The 17,940-nt window shown below is 45.7% G+C and overlaps 1 protein-coding gene across 1 annotated transcript in view; it reads right to left on the bottom strand.

Annotated features, from left to right (window-relative positions):
* GRIK3 (glutamate ionotropic receptor kainate type subunit 3) overlaps positions 1 to 17,940 on the bottom strand; it is a 241,274-nt gene that overhangs the window by 93,239 nt on the left and 130,095 nt on the right. The window lies entirely within an intron of this gene.

The raw sequence follows: 17,940 nt of genomic DNA, 5'->3' as shown, positions 1-17,940 counted from the left end.
CATCCGTAGTTCAAAGGGGAAAAATATGATCAACTCACAAAATGCAGGAAGGCATTTGATAAAATTCAGTATCTACTGCTGTTAAGAATGCTTAATAATCTAGCTCTAGAAAAGATACTTACTTGAAGCATCTTCAGCTCAAATTGGCCTTTAATATCAACTAATGGTGAAACACAAGAGGCATGCTCATTGAAGGAAAAAAAGAGGAGGTGTGTGAAGAGTTACATTACACCATTAACCATTGAGATAAGAAGGAAATATAACTCAGAGGCACACCTCTTAGGAAGAAAAAAATTCTTATTTGCAAATGATATAAATGCCTTTGTAAAAACTCTTAAAATAATCCCTAAACATGAAAACCAATAAGAACTAGTAGGAGATTCAAGTTCAATGACCAGTGAGCACAAATTGTTACTTTAAATAAACAACAACCAGTAAAAACTTAATGGCCAAAGGATTTCCTTTGCAATATCAGCAAATATTAAATAACTAATCATGAACCAACTCCAATATTAAAAATGGCAACGAAACAAAACAAAACACCTTAGGTGAGGGACATAAAAATAGGAGGCATGTTAAATGAGGAAGCATGTCATGTTGGGCAGTCAGGGTCAAGGATAGAGGTGTCTAAATTACTTTTTCAGTTTAATGTGATTCCAGTCAGAATCATAGAATATATATGTATATATATATATATATATATATAGTGGTCATGTATAGATTTGAGAGTTGGACTGTGAAGAAGGCTGAGCGCCGAAGAATTGATGCTTTTGAACTGTGGTATTGGAGAAGACTCTTGAGAGTCCCTTGGACTGCAAGGAGATCCAACCAGTCCATTCTGAAGGAAATCAGCCCTGGGATTTCTTTGGAAGGAATGATGCTAAAGCTGAAACTCCAGTACTTTGGCCACCTCATGAGAAGAGTTGACTCATTGGAAAAGACTCTGATGCTGGGAGGGATTGGGGGCAGGAGGAGAAGGGGACGACAGAGGATGAGATGGCTGGACGGCATCGCTGACTCGATGGACGTGAGTCTGAGTGAACTCCGGGAGTTGATGATGGACACGGAGGCCTGGCGTGCTGCGATTCATGGGGTCACAAAGAGTCAGACACAACTGAGCGACTGAACTGAACTGAACTGATACACACTCTTTTTTTTTACTTGACAAAACAGCTCTAAAATACATCTGGAAGACTAAACAGGAGACAGCCTAAGCAGAGATGAGAGATGACTTGCAGTGCCAGATTTAAAATCTATCATGATGCAAAAATAATTAAAACCCAGCCCTAACGGCATATGAAAACACAGATAAGTCAATAGAATGAGATAAAATCCCCAGAAAGAGGCTCTAGTAGAGATAAATATTTAAGACATGATAAAGATGGCTATTTCCAATCAGAAGGCAGAAGATGAATTATTCATTAATTGTGCTGAGGCAATTATTCAATTATTTGGGAGAAGTGTAAGTTAGATTCCAATCTTAAGCCATATATCAAAAAAAAGTTTCAGATGGAGTAAAGATTAAATAGCAAGGAAGTAAGGGAAGGAAGGGGGAAAAACACTATAAAAGAACCAAAGAGACAATAAATAGAAGTGAATATTATATAATATTGAAGTGGAGGAGGCCTTCCAATAAAGTCAGAAATTATAGGAGAATGATTGATAACTTCATAGAGACAATATAACATATTTAGATTTCAAAACCCCCCAAAACAAAATTAAACGGTAAACAAACTTGGAAATAATATCCGTAACATGTAAAGGTTGATGCTCTAATTTTACAAAAACCACTTAAAATTCTTTAAAAAGGTAAATACTCAAATGAAAAATATGCAAAGAGCAAGCATGGGCTTCTCACAAAAGGAAAGAACAATACAAAGGAACTGTTAATACATGATGAAATGGTCACCCCCGCTAATAATCAAATAAAGTCAGTTTGAGCCAACAGTGAGATACTGTTTTCTGACTGTCCCATTGACAAACAAAAAATAAATGATAGCACTCAGCGTTGCCCAGGGGGTTCGGAAACGGACATTTGCTTAACTGTTGGTAGGAGTAGGAACCAGTACATCCTCCTTCCTTGATGGCTGTTAGAAATATACAAAAAGCCTTAAAAACTCGCAGATCTTTGACTCAACACCTCAGTTTCTAGTCATTGAATTCAACAATGGGTACACAGATCATGTGAAAGGAGATGGATCTAAAGGCACTCAACACCAAAGAAATAGTAAATGAATGGCAATTTTTTTTTGTCATTCATTTACTATTACATGGAAATAGCTATATATTTCCAAATAATAGCTAACATTTAATGATTGGGAAATATCCATGAGACTGCTTTAAGTGAAAAACAAAAGTTATAAAGCAGAGATGCAGTGTGACCCCACGTTAGAGAAGGAAGAATAAAAAGGAAGATGAGGAGGGGTTTACGTCAGTGACAAAAGAAGAGAAGACATTTCAAAGCAACACCAGTAAACAGTCCTAGGTAATAGATTTCTTAATTTTTTCTTTCTGTTTATTTTCCCCATATAAACCTCTATTTGTTAAAAAAAAACATTAACTTCATTGAGGTATTATTTACATGAAGAAATTCCACAAAATTCACCCTTTTAGATGTACAATAATTTTTAGTAAATTTACTAAATTGCTTAACCATCACCACAATCCAGTTTCAGAACACTTCCAGCAACCCTATAAGATCCCTGGTGTCCACTTACAGTCAATCACTGTTTTCAGTCCCCTCCACGCTCCAGCCTCAGGCAACCATTAATTTACTTTCTGTTTCTAGAGATCTGTCTTTGCTGGGCACTTCCTTTAGATGGAATCATATTACGGGTGGTCTTCGGCATCTGGCTTCTTTCACTGAGCATAATGTTTCTGAGGCTCATCTATGTTGTAGCACGTATCAGTACTTCGTTTCTCTTTATTGTTAAACAGTATTACTTTGTACGGCTGTACCATATCTTATTTACCCATTCACCACCAGTTGATGGGTATCCAGGTTGTTTCATTGTTTTAAAAAATGATTTTTTGAATGTTTAAAAAAGTGAACAAATAAATCTGTTGTTCTCCCCAGCCCCATGCTGGTATTCCAGCAGGGTTACGGTTTGTAACACAGAGTGTGCCTGCATGTGAGTCTGTGTGGGGTTGCAGCACGTCCATAAAAGAAGACAAGGAGAACACCGCCTCAAATGTTAAGAGGAGGTCTCTCTGAGTGGAAGGATTATGGATGATTTTAATTTCCTTCTTTGTGTTTTTCTGTATTTTCAAAAAGTTCTGCAGTGAACATGTGTTATATTTCTAATCAGAAAAGCCATCATGTGATGGTGTGTATGTGCTTAGAGGAAAAAAAGTGATCAAAATACCATATGATCCAGTAATTCCATTTTCTAGATACAAATTTAGAAGAAGTTAGAGAGTTAGAGACACATAAACATTTATGTATAAGGATATTTTTGACATAATATTGAAAAAATAGAAACAACTCAATGTTCAAAAGCAGAAGACTGCTCAATGTATTAAAATCCACCCATATGGCAGAACAACTTGCAGGCATTAACAGTCAGGGTATAGGATGGCAGGATGTGGTGTCCGGGATTTGCTTCAAAATAATATGGGTGGAGTAGAAGTGAAGGGAATGCAGATAGGATAGGAAAAGTCATGGGTTGTTGGTCCAGGTGGTAAGTACACAGGGATTCACTATCCCATTCTCCCTAAGCACAAGCTTATATAAGCATATCTTCCATGATAAAATTGCCTTCAAAATCATGGTATATAAGGTAAAAATAACAAATCACAGTCATGCAATCAGAGAAGAGACAGTATTATTTGAAGATGCTTATTACCATTTTCTTAAAAACTCAAGAGAGTCATATCAAAACCTAGTAGAAAGTAAACAGAAAGCTCATCAAGGGGCCAGCACATAAAAACGTATATAGAAAAATGTATAGCTTTCCTATAAATCAGCAATAAACAGTGAGGAATTACAAGGGAAAGAAGAAACCCTATTCACAAAAGCAACTGCAAAAAAATAAAATACTTTACAATAAACGTGCAATTCCTATATCAAGAAAACTACAAAACTTTACTGGGGGACATAAAAGAAGACTTGAATAAATGGAGAGACATAACTTTCTCCTGGAAGGGAAGGCTCAATATTGTAAAGATGTCAGTTCTCCTCAAATTAATTTATAAATTTAATGCAATTCCAATTAAAATCAAAAAGGACATACCAGAAGGGCATACACCAAAATGTTAACAGAGGTTCTTTCTAGAAAGTAAAAAGATAATGGATTCCTTTTGCTTAGTGCTTTTCTCCCCCAAGTGTTCTGCAATGAAGAAGAGCTTTGGCAATAAGGAAAAAAGCTTTTAAAAAATGCTCTTAAAAAATACTTAATGATACCGGAAATGCTCATTCTGCTTCCCCCGAAAGGCAACAAAGTAATATTACAGTATGAAACCTATTTATCAAATAAAAAGCACGTAACTACATTTATAGAAAAAAGACTGGAAGGATTTGTACCATGGTACCAGTGAGCTTCTCTGGGAAGAGGAGATTTATAGATACTTTTAGTCTTGCTGTTTGTAGTTTCTTGATTTTTCCAAATTACTTCCAGTGAATGAGTATTATTTTTAATATTTTAAAACATAAACATTAAAAAAATCTTTCCACGAGAAAGTCTAGGGAGAAAACTAGCTATTATGGAGTCCTATCTCAAATGAAAGTCAAAGGTCATGGGAGAAAGGGCCATTTCCTAGGGCTTCACATGTCCTTGCCTGCCTCTCAGACTGTGGCAGGTGGAGGGGGGAAAGGAGAGAGAGGAGTCTCAAGTCACTGAGACCCAAGCCCAGAGGCTACACCATTTGGTTCCATGAATACCCATTGGTATTCATGTGCCCACCTGTCACTGGGTGCTGGAATGAGAGAAGTCAGTCCTGGGCCCCTGCTCTCAAGGAGGACTCAGCTGACAATAAACAGATGACCATAACCAGCACATACAGGTGGTAGTCAGCTGTTAGAACCAACAGTGGAGTGCCAGACCTCAGTGCAAACCCCAGCTCTAGTCACAGGAGGAAGTTACACTCTCCAAGACTCAGTTTTTCCATCTGCAAAATGGGGTACATATTTCCAAGGTTGATTGCTGTGAGGAAGAAAGAAAACAATGTAGCTAAATGCATGGGATGTGGCCAGGACTTAGTAGTTATTAAAGGAGGGGTGAAACAATGCTATCTAGAAAAAACAAATTCTGAGCTTCTACATTCTAGGTCAAGGGTTGACAAACATTTTCTGTAAAGAAGCAGCAGTAAATATTTTTGGCTTTGTGGGCCAGAAGGTCTACTGGACTCTTCCATTGCAGCATGAGAGAGGTAGCCAATATGTAAATAACGGTGCAGCTGTGTTTCAGTAAAACTTTATTTACAAAACCAGGTAGTAGGCTGGATTTGGCCAGTGGGGGCTGCAATTTGTCCCCTCTTCCAAGTGAAGGGCAGCCTTTATCTTAGAGGTAAAAGCACCTTAAGACCTGGATGGAGAAGAAAAGACATTTATAGTACTGACTGCTAAGTCACTTCAGTCGTGTCCAACTCTGTGCGACCCCATAGACGGCAGCCCACCAGGCTCCCCTGTCCCTGGGATTCTCCAGGCAAGAACACTGGAGTGGGTTGTCATTTCCTTCTCCAGTGCATGAAAGTGAAAAGTGAAAGAGAAGTCACTCAGTTGTGTCCTACTCTTAGCGACCCCATGGACTGCAGCCTACCAGGCTCCTCCGTCCAAGGGATTTTCCAGGCAAGGGTACTGGAGTGGGGTGCCATCTCCTTCTTCGGAAATTGCTGTGCGAAAGAAACAAAGGTAGGCTGTTGATTGTTTGTGTGGGGAGGATGGGTGAGAAGGGCCCAAGAGAAAGAGGAAGTGTGCCCCAAAAGGGAGAAAGGAAAGGACAGTATATCCCAGGCCCAAAGGCAAGTGACCTCGTGGCAGGAAAGGCCATGCTAACACTTTAGTGCCCATTTAGCCTGAGCTGTGCTGTTATCTCCTTACGTACAGGAGCCTCATAGTTTACCAAAGCCAGTCACAGCAAACTACCCCTGGCTTGTGTTCTTCGGGAACAGAGAAGGAAGGTGGGCAAAGCCTGGCACAGGGTGAATTGGGGCAGAAAGAGGAAAAGAGGTGCAGTAGCTGGGATGAGAGAGGGCATGGAAAATTCAGCAGAGAAGGAAGTTGGAACAAGAGGAGATGAGAAACTTAAGCCCTAGGGCATCTCAGAGGTGCTAGGGAGGGGCTGCCCTCCAACCTCTATCCCCCAAACACAGTGCAAGCTTGGGTCATCCTACTTGAAAATTAGGGGCAAAGTGACCCCTAAAGTTTGAATGTCTTGGGATACCCAGAGAGCAAATATTTAGATACAGCACAGAGGTTCAGAGAGTGGGTTCTGGATGCAGCAGACCCGGTTTTGAATCTTAGTTCTGTTCACAGGCTGTCCTTTTCTAGAGAATTGCTCTTACCTCTGCCCTGGGGGCCGGAGAAGGCAATAGCACCCCACTCCAGTACACCTGCCTGGAAAATCCCATGGACGGAGGAGCCTGGTGGGCTGCCGTCCATGGGGTTGCTGAGGGTCGGACATGACTGAGCGACTTCACTTTCACTTTTCACTTTCCTGCATTGAAGAAGGAAATGGCAACCCACTCCAGTGTTCTTGCCTGGAGAATCCCAGGGACGGCGGAGACCGGTGGGCTGCCGCCTATGGGGTCGCACAGCGTCGGACACGACTGAAGCGACTTAGGAGGAGCAGCTGTCCTGGGGGCAGAGCGCAGGCAATAATTGAAAGATGTGCTCAATCACTCAGTCGTATCTGACTCTTCGCGACCCTGTGGACTGTAGCCCGCCAGGCTCCGCCGTCCCTGGGATTCTCCTGGCAGGAATACTAGAGTGGGTTGCCATGCCTTCCTCCAGGGGATCTTCCCGGCCCAGGGATTGAACCTAAGTGTTCAGCATCTCCTGCATTACAGGTGGATTCTTTCCCGCTAAGCCACCAGGGAAGCCCTATCTGAGTGATGCTGGGTGCAGTATCACTATAAAGGGTCGTCCCCTTGTCTCAGGGTGGGTGTAACTGTGGTGCATGGATGCTTCCGAGACCTTTCCAACACTGCCACCTTACATCAGACAGAGGCCAGATCTCACCCGAGGCTGCCCAGCTCTGTCCCCTTCTCTGTTTTGCTGTGCTCGCTCCCCTATGGGGTTTTCCTAAAGCATGCCCTTCCCCGCATCAACCCTAGGCACCTGAATCCTTGACTCAGGCTCTGGATCTGAGAGACCTAGCCAAAGACAGGGGTGACATTGATCCAAGGCAAGTATCAGCCACACTCACTTTTCAGGGCTCTAGGAGGAAGGGACGGGGGCACCGAACCTCAGCTATTGAAAAACTCTCATCTGTTGAGGGTTCCTCTCCCTTCTCCTTTCTGGTCTTCTTGATCTTTCTCTCTTGTGCAGGGGGCTCTGGAGAGCAGGAAGTCTGGAAGCTCAGGGTCTAATGGGCTTGGGTTCTGACTCAGGCTCCACCCCATGGAAGAAAGTCTGCTCTGGGTCTTGGCTTCTGGAGAGAGCACCCCGTCCCACTTCCAGGCAGCTCCCCCACCCAACTGGCTCCTCTCCATTCTCTTCCTTCCCATACATTCCTCACGATCGTTATACATTCCTCATGATCGTTATTTAAAGAGGCTAATAAGTAGGTTGGCACCGTTGATTAATGCATAATCTTAATCATGATTGCATAGTGTAATTGGCATTAATTTGAAGAGCCAGTTCATTATGAAAATAATTGTCACTGCTTTCTGCTTTAATAAAATGGAGCAGACACCAAGGCTGCTGAGGAAATGGGATGGGGTGTGTGTATATGTGTGTGCGTGCGTGCATGGGTCCCAGAAGATGTTAGCAGGGAAAGCATGGGTGCAGCTGGATCATTTTCTTCCAACAAAACCTTGAGTGGAAGCCCAATGGGTAAAACAAATAACACCAACTATAATAATAACAGCAACACAACTGATCATGTGCCAGGCATGATGCTGAGTGTATTCCACCCCCTTCATTTAACACTCACAAGAACCTCTACAACCCCTACAATCCCATTACATAGACACTGTTATCATCCCATTTCACACAAGAGAAAATGGAGGCCCAGGGAGGTTAAAGATGTTGTGACAATTACCATGCGGTAAATTTTCTTCTGCAACCAAAACCAGCTTGTTAGGGACAATTGTTAACTTTTCAGGAGTTTTGAAAGCAAGTCGCTAAACCATTGGCAGCTTGAAATCAGGCATGGTGAGTGTGTTTACACCACATGAACAAGCAGGTGCTACAAAGGAGGGCTTCATTTTCCTGGAGAGCTTGATTACCAGCCCACACTGCCTGAACCCATTTCTGTCCTCTGGGCTCTTAAAGACTGGATGCCACAGGTACCGAGAAGGCTCCATAGCTCTTCTCAGGGCTCCACCAGGGATATCATGAAAACCACCTCTCCAAACTAACCTCATATGCAGACGGCAAAACAGAGCCAGGTGGGAGCGGAGGACTCGAACTAGCTGGGCCAGCTCAACCAACACTTTGCCTTCTATATCATGACATGTTGTCAAATGTTTCGAGAAACATTCTGACTGCCCTGAGCATAAAGGCTCTTATTGTTAAAATGGCTTTTTCTGTCCCTGGAAATGTGCCCAAATGGTAGCATCGTCTGCCTCTCGGATGAGCTATGGGAGCCTGTGTTAAGCTGAGCGTGACCTTCACAACCCAGTGCTGTCCTGCCATGTCTCATCGTGAAGGGCCAGGAGGCACCCCACACCTCCTTCTTTCCCAACACACACTCCTTTGGGCAGGTGGCCTGGGAGAGTCTCCAACACACAGCTCCCAGGGTAGATGTAGGCAGAAGACTGAGTCCCCGACTTAAGCTCATGGCCTCATGACTGTCTAGGGCCCCTCTGGAATCTTGAGATTTTCCTTTCTCTTGAACAACTTTGTGCTTTTGAATTTGGCCCTTGCCAAAGCAAGGGCTGGCCCAGCCAGCCCAGCCCCTGGCGCAATGAGACTCAGGCACGGTCTACAACGCGCTGCCACTGTTGGGCAGCCGAGTCCCAAGAGACACTCACATTCCCAGTATCCAGCCCAGGCACCTGTCCTCTGGGGCCTGAGTCTGTTCTCTTTTTTTGTTTTTTTGTTTTCTAATCTGCTTTGTTCTCTTTCTGAAGTTTCCAATGTGTCATAGAGATTAATTGAGACACTGATCAGCAAGGTGGTTGCTAATAGCCTCTTCCCAGGGCCGCCTCCCTGTCTGTTCTGATCAGGGTTCTCTCTTCTCCCTGCCGGGGCCCCTGCAGCTCTGTGCAGACTGTGGGTTGGAAAAACAAGGCTCTGCTCTCTGATGCACCAGCTCCTGAGGTCCCGGCATTGCCTGGGGTCTTGCTTCTGGGGCTCTCTGTTTCCTGGTCTCAGCAGAAGGAGCTGGGGAACACATTGGCTGGCTTTCCCTGCTGGGCATAGTAGGTGGTTTATAGAAGGTAAGCAGTGCCCAGTGGAAAAGGGCCAGGGATGGGCTTTCTGAGGTCCTAGGCAAGGGAAAGGAGACAAGGAGTATGAATGTCTCCCCTCCTGTGGGTTTGTTGACTCATTCATTCATTCCCCAAGCAGTTTACAGGCTACAACGGTTCACAAGGAACCCCACTGGGCACTAGATGAGTCAGAGAGAGAGATTAAGCAATACTCCCAGGTCTTCAGGAACTCACAGCTCAGAAGAAGAAACAAGACGAGGTGCATAAATCAAAGCATTTTTTGATTTGTGGAGTAAAAGGGTAAAAACTGTCCATATGAACAGAAAGCTGCGGAGGCTCAGAGACGAGGGAGTCACGGATGTCTCCATGCAAGAGGCAGCATCCTCTCCGCTCAGAGCTGAGCTATGGAAGGAATGTGGCACCAGCGAGGGGGAGAATGGCCTTGGGTGGGTTCCCGGGGATGAGGACTTGGGCTTGGGCAGGCCGGGAGGAGGGAGTGAAGCAGGGGGCCAGACAGGAGGGGAGCTGCTGGGTTTGCTTCTCTATCATCAGGACTGGTCAGGGGTTAGGTGATGAAGGGAGGTAGGGCAGAGGCAGCATCAGAGAAGACCCCGGATCCCGAACCAGGGTGGGAGTGCAGTCAAGCCTGTGGACTCTGCAGCCAGCCTGCCTGGATTGGAATTGATCTCATCACTTCTAAGCTGTGTGACCTTGGGCAAGTCCATTCCCTGCCCCATGCCTCTGTCTGATCAACTGAACACAGGGATATTAACAGCACTTACAATATAGCTCTACTTTAAGGCTTAAATGCCATAAATCATCTTAGGCATATTGTAAGCCCTCATAAGGACAAGAAATTATTATTATGTAATGACAAGGAAGCTGTGGCGGGGAGGCCTTTAAAACTGAGATGGAGGTATCCAGAAAAACAGTGGATGAGAGGAGAGGATTGCAATCCTGGGGGAGGGCCAAGGGGAGGGCTCCTGATGGAGTCCTGGGGCCTGGTAGCAGTTGTTTTAATTGATCTGGTGATATGCAGAGCTTTGTCTGTACAACTCGGGGATGCACAAGTCAAATACTGCAGGATCGACCATGTTGGGAGGATGGCCGGAGGCTCCCGGGCTGCCCAGAGACCCTGATGACCGATGGGCTGTCATCAGGTGGAGGAGCTGGAGCAGGGTTGCTGGGAACAGGGTTGCGGTGGAGGGGCCCAAGAGGCCATGAGCGCCCTTGCTGGAGGGGCCGAAGGAACAATGATCCTGAATTCCGAGTCCCTGGTGCTCTCACTTCCTGGACAGGCGGAGCCGACACACGGCCTGCCCCTTGCATGCCTGCCCACAGCAGAAAGGCCCACCATAAGCCTGGCATTCGGGACCCTTCCTGGTCCAGCCTGACCTCCTCCAGACTCAGTTCTTCCCCCAGGACACCTCCATCCACCGCACTTGTCACCGCACTTGTCAGCCACCACTTCATGCCACTCTGCCTGCGAGCATGTTCCTTCTCTGCCTGGCTCGCCTTTCCTTCTAGCTCCTCCTTCTAAACCTGGCTTCCGTATCTCTCTCCTGAGCCTGCATCACAGGCACTGTCCTTTACGTCCTCCTCCCACCCCCAGGGGCCACTTGCAGACCTTTCCTCTGCCCCCGCCCCCACCCCGGGCTTTGTATCCTGGACATTCTCTGGCGATGGCACAGGTGAGACCAGCGAGGATAGCACACAACAGCCAGGGAGCTGAGCTCAGCAGAGCCTCGGCTGAGGACGCACGGAGCTGTGAACAGACCTTGGCATCCTCAGCCCTCAGAGTGCAATTCCGGGCCATGACCCACGCAATTTTTCAAAGGTCCACAGCTAGGCTGAGCCCCAGTCACCCACAGCACAAGCCCCCGATGACTCTCCTTCACTGGCTTTTCTCCTTCCCCGTCTGGCTTCCCTGCTCCATCACCATGCTTCCCGGAATCATCTCCCAGGTAAACTGCTCGCATCCTAACTCTTGTTGCCTGCTCTCAGGGGCTCCCAACTAAGATGCCCTCCCTGAGGTCCAAATGCATCCTCTCTGCCCTCAACGGGTGCGGGTGCTGGGTATCCTGTGCCCTGCTCCCTCCCCATCCGGTTGTGGTCATCTGTGGTGGGCGGGCACAGCTTAGATGCACGGGCCAGGCATCTTTTTCCCGCTCCCCAATGTCGAACACTAGCACAGAGAGGATGTCGAGATACATTTGTTAAATAAATACATACATAAGTACATGAGTGTGTGCCTGTAGACACACACACGCACACACTGTGCTGTGCTTAGTCGCTCAGTCGTGTCCGACTCTTTGCGACCCCGTGGACTGTAGCCTGCCAGCCTTCTCTGTCCACGGGGATTCTCCAGGCAAGGATACTGGAGTGGGTTGCCTCTGGGTTGCCATGCCCTCCTCCAGGGGATCTTCCCAATCCAGGGATCAAACCCGGGTCTCCCATATTTCAGGCAGATTCTTAACTGCCTGAGCCACCAGGAAAGCCCAAGATGAGTAACTGTTAAGTGTGTCGGTCGTGTCCGACTCTTTGCGACCCCATGGACTATACAGTCCATGGAATTCTCCAGGCCAGACTACTGGAGTGGGTAGCTGTTCCCTTCTCCAGGGGATCTTCCCAACCCAGGGATTGAACCCAGGTCTCGAACACTGCAGGCAGATTCTTTACCAGCTGAGCCACAAGGGAAGCCCACTACTTGCTTTTACAAGCTAATTCCTATTCAGGACTTTGATACGTAAGTGACAAAGCGAAAAACACACAAACATCCTCCAGACCACCTGCCATAGCGATGCCCAGCAGGGCAGACACCCAGGTCCTGCAGTTTTCAAGCTCTCCCTCTCCCCAGCTCTGGCCATGATTGGCTCTTAGAGAGGTGGAAGCTGAGGCTGAGGTGTCCTCAGTAGGTGCACTTCCAGGTGCCTGCCCCTTGCAGGGGTAGATAGAGTGCCATGTGCCCAGTGACATGGCTGCATGGCTATAGAGAAAGGGCCTGATTCTCCCTGGCTGGGTGTGGACCCTACAAGTAGCCCTAACCGAAGCTTCTCTCCAAACCCTGGACCCTGCTCCACAGCGGTGTCAGCGTCTGGAAGATCACCCTGCCTCCAGCAGCCCCCCAGTGCCAGCCTGCCCACCCACAGCCCGGCCCTGAGAATGCCAGCAGGCCAATCTAAGGCCACTGGGATGCGGAATGGGCAAGGGTAAGGGGCAGGGGGAGCAGAACCTGGGAAATTAGTGGAGGAGGAAGGAGCCAGCCCGTTCTGCATTATTACTCCCGTCCTCATCTGTTTTAAATATCAATTGCTATGCAGGTTAAATACTTATTCAGATGCCTTTTAGCTTAAAAGCAAGCTAATTGATCTCTGGAGATCCTGAATGAACAGTGAAGAAACTGCACTAATTATGGAATCAACCTCCATTTCTCTATTTTGTTTTGTTTCTTCTCTGACAATGCTGCTGGAGTGACAGAAAGGGGTCTGGTGGTGCAAAACACATGTTGTTTTGATTCGGAAGCAGCCCAAACTTGCCCTGCAGGCCCTGCCCACCCGCCTTCAACCCCCACACCAGGCCCCTGACTGGGATGAGCTCCCCCAGGTGGGCCTCCTGGGCACAGCTTTCCCAGGTGGAAGCTCTTAAAGGCAGGACTTCAAGATGCTGAAAATATTAGTACGGCTGTCTGCTCTCACCCTACCCACACTGCAGGCCTTCCCTGCTTAAAAAAAAAAAAACCCAAACCACAAACGCAGCCCAAGTTGCTCCAAGTCCACTTTCTGCTCACACATTTTGACCTCTGGGGTCTCAGCTCGTGATTCTGGACTGGCCTCCTGGATTTAGGCAGTGCAGTTCAGGTTCTCTTGGCACTCTTCTGGACCCTCCCATAGCTCCCTCTTCATCATCCCAGGCTGCGGCCCCCGGGTGCCTGGACCACAGCTGAGGGAGCCAGGGCTCCTCAGCCCAGGAACAGTGGCTTCCTCTCCTGCTCAGGAGATGTGCCCTGTTGCTTTCTCTTCCCTCCCTGTCCAGGTTCTGGCTCCATCTACCAGGCTGCCTTGGGTAGAACGGAGCTTGGGCACCTCTACTTTGGCTGGAGGGGAAAGTGCGCCACTGCTGTTTTAGAGAAACTGCAGTCAGTGTGCAGGGAGGCTACCATCCTCCCGATGTTTGGGAAACTACAAGTTAAACAGGATTGAGCAGTTTCTTTTCTGCAGAACTTCTCTGGGCTTGTACTGTGCTTGCGCGCTGCGTCTGAGAGATGGGGAGGGTAAGTGACATTTTCCAAACTTACTTGACAACCGTGGAAACCTTTTTTGGCAGAGCATCTCACTGAAAACATACTTTGGGAATCGCTGCTTTACAGTGATTTGGGCAAAAGTTTTTATTTTTTTCCCCTTTCCAAGGAGTGAGCTATTTGATGTTCAGGACTAAAGCCTTCATAGGTCAGCCTGCCCCACAGAAGCTGGTCCCCAGCACTGAGAACCAGAGACACACCAGAAAGAATGAAGACCGTATGACAAAGTATGATGGTGAAGGTATTCAATCTATTTAACACCAGGGGCCCGGTGTGATGGGTTTGGTTTTTCACTGGATTGATTCCGGGACGTCAGGGACAGGTTGTTTTAACGCAGCGTAGGGGTGTGATTACTCTGCTGGGCTCTCATTAGCATGTGTCTATGTGTGTTTGTGTGCACCTGGGCAGGTGTGGGCACACAACTGGGGGGAGCACAGCAGGGAGGGAAGCGTGGGGAGCCAATTCATCAACCCAATGCTTTGTGCCTCTCTCCCCAAGGCATTGGGCTGAACTAAGAGACTCTGACTTAATTATGATCATTAGGAAATGAGACTGCTTGCATCTTCGTAAGCTCTCAGATCCTACAAAGGAATTCCAAGCGACCTTACCTCCCACAGACACCACTGATGGAGAGGGTCATCTGCTCAGCCCTTCTTTCCTTCTCCAAATACTCAGAGAGCACCTCCCATGAGTCACACACCAGGCACGCAGCAGATAAACAGTAGGGGAGACCTCTACCCCTGAAACACCCCGTTTATTTCCCAAAGCTCCTAATGCAGGTTGAAATGATCTCAAATATCTGTTATCTAGCTTAGAGTCTGCCTGTGTCCCCCACCTCTACCACTATAATATAAGCTCTTTGAGCATGAAGAGCTTGTTCATTTTTTTTTTCTCTAGTGCCTGGCACATAGCAAGCACTTAGTATTTCTCAACTGTAAAGGAAGATGTATGGAACAGACAAGTATAAGCAAGCATGAAATGGCTAAACAACAAAACTCCAAGGAGGTGACGCATGGATGGTGTCTTTTATGCCTTGACAAGATAGAAGGCCAGGGTGGATCATAACAGACTGGAAAATTCTTAAAGAGATGGGAATGCCAGACCACCTTACCTGCACCTGAGAAAAATGGATGCAGGTCAAGAAGCAATAGTTAGAACTGGACATGGAATGATGGACTGATTCCAAATTGGGAAGGGAGTATGTCAAGGCTGTATATCGCCAATACTGTATATTGTCAAGTATGTCAAGGCTGCTTATTTAACTTTTATGCAGAGTACATCATGTGAAATGCTGGGCAGGATGAAGCATAAGCTGGAATCAAGAATGCCAGGAGAAATATCAATAACCTCAGATATGCAGATGACACCACCCTTATGGCAGAAAGTGAAGAGGAACTAAAGAGCCTCTTGATGAAGATGAAAGAGGAGAGTGAAAAAGTTGGCTTGAAACTCAACATTCAAAAAGCAAAGATCGTGGCATCCAGTCTCATTACTTCATGGCAAATAGATGGGGAAATAATGGAAATAGTGAGAGACTTTACTTCCGGGCTCCAAAATCACTGCAGATGGTGAGTGCAGCCATGAAATTAAAAGATGTTTGCTCCATGGAAGAAAAGATATTACAAACCTAGACAGCATATTAAAAAGCAGAAATATTACTTTGCAGACAAAGGTCTGTATAGTCAAAGCTATGGTTTTTCTAGTAGTCATGTATGGATGTAAGAATTGGACCATAAAGAAGGCTGAGCTTTCTTTATGCACCAAAGAATTGATGCTTTTGAACTGTGATGTTGGAGAAGACTCTTGAGAGTCCCTTGGACTGCAAAGAAATCAAACCAGTCAATCCTAAAAGAAATCAGTCCTGAATATTCATTGGAAGGACTGATGCTGAAGCTGAAACTCCAATACTTTGGTCACCTGATGGGAAGAACTGACCCACTAGGAAAGACCCTGATCCTGGAAAAAGTGAGGGCAAGAGAAGAAGGGGATGACAGAGGATGAGATGGTTGAATGGCATCACCAACTCAATGGACATGAGTTTGAGCAAGTTCTGGGAGATGGTGAAGGACAGGGAAGCCTGGTGTGCTGCAGTCCATGGGATTGCAGAGTTGGACACGACTGAGGGACGGAACAAATGACAGAAGGGGACAGCACAAAAAGTAAGAATATAATTTGGGACTTTTAAGCGGTGGGGGGAGATTCCTTATAGGAAGCACTGAGATCAGAAAGCTGAACACTTCTTGCCAAAAGCCAGAAAGACTCATAATCCCTTCTAGTCACAGCCATTCAGAAAAGCCCAAGGCAGTTTGTAACAGGCAGGACAGCAGGTGCTTTCCCAAGACTAGAGAAAAATTGCAATCACTTTCATGTTATTGGTTTATAACTTTATATAAGTTTCATGTGTGTGCACATGCATGCTCAGTCATGTCTGACTCTTTGTGACCCCATGGACTGTAACCCCCCCAGGCTCCTCTGTCCATGAGACTTTCCAGGCATGAATATTGAAGTGGGTTGCCTTTTCCTTCCCCAGGGGATCTTCCCAACCCAGGGACAGAACCTGCATCTCCTGTGTCTCCTGCATTGGCAGGCAGATTCTTTACCACTGAGCAACCTGGGAAGCTACAGCGTGCTCACCACCGAAAATTTAGTTTCCATTCATAACTACACAGTTGACCTTCTTTACCCACTTTGCCCTCCCCTCAACCCTCCTTCTCCTCTAGTAGCTGCTGCTCTGTTATCTATGTACTTGTTCTGGTTGGATTTGGCTTATGCATTTTATTTTATTCTACACTCCAGTGAAACCATACAGTATTTGTCTTTGTCTGACTTACCTCACTTACTTTTTACCCTCTATGTTGTTATAAATGGCAAGACTTCATCTTTTTTTATGGCTGAGTCATATTCTATTCTATACATTGTTGACCTTTGAACAACATGAGTTTGGACTGTGTGAGTTCACTGACATGCAGGTTATTTTCTTTTTTCTTTTTTTATTTTGCAGATTGTTTTCAATAGTACATCTCATACATACAGCATCTGCAGTTTGTTGAATCAGCAGATGTGGAACTGCAGATACAGAGGACCCACCTATGTGGAGGGTAGATTATAAGTTATATTTGGATTTTCAACTGTATCCCTAGTCTCCTCTTCGTTCAAGGGTCAATCACATATACCATACCTTCTTAAGGGTCAATCACATATACCATACCTTCTTTATCCACTCACCAGCTGAGGGGCACTTAGATTGTTTCCACATCTTGGCTATTATAATGAATGCTGTGGCAAATATAGAAATACATAGATCTCTCCATGGGCTTCTCAGGTGGTAAGTGGTAAAGAATCTACCTGCCAATGCAGGAGATGCAAGAGTTATGGGTTTGATCCTCAGTTGGGAAGATCCTCTGGAGTAAGTGGGAAACGACAACCCACCCCAGTATTCTTGCCTGGAAAATTCCATGGACAGAGGAGCCTGGTGGGCTACATACAGTCCATGGGGTCGCAAAGAGTCAGACACAACTGAGCAACTGAACACTCATATCTTTCCAAATTAGTGGTTTTTATTCTTCAGTTAAATACCCAGAAGTGGAAATGATGGACCATATGGTAGTTCTGTTTTTTTTTTTTTTAATTAAAAATCACTTTTGTGGACATGATGTGTGGCTTGCAGGATCTTAGTTCCCCAACCAAGGATCAAACCCTTACCCACTATAGTGGAAGCATGGAATCTTAACCTCTGGACTTCTAAGGAAGCCCCAGTAATTCTATTCTTAATAATTTGAGGAACCTCCATACTGTTTTCCATAGTGGCTCCACCTATTTACATTCCCACCAACAATGCATAAGGATTCCCTTTCTTCACATCGTCTCCAGTGCTTTTTTCTTGACTTTTTCATCCACAGCCATCCTAACAGGCATGTGGTGACATCTAATTGTTTTGATTTGCATTTCCTTGATGATTAGTGACATTGAACATCTTTTCATATGCAAATCTGCCAATTTTTCAATCAGATTGGTTTTTTTTTATCATTGAGTTCTTCATATATTTTGGATATTAATCTCTTATTGGATCTATGATTTGCAAATATCTTTTCCCATTTGGTAGACATCTT

The sequence above is a fragment of the Budorcas taxicolor genome, chromosome 3, assembly GCF_023091745.1.
Source record: "Budorcas taxicolor isolate Tak-1 chromosome 3, Takin1.1, whole genome shotgun sequence".
In the NCBI taxonomy this organism is placed as follows: Eukaryota; Metazoa; Chordata; class Mammalia; order Artiodactyla; family Bovidae; genus Budorcas; species Budorcas taxicolor.
The sequence above is the reverse complement of the archived record's forward strand: the minus strand, read 5'-3'. Positions and strand labels throughout refer to the sequence as shown.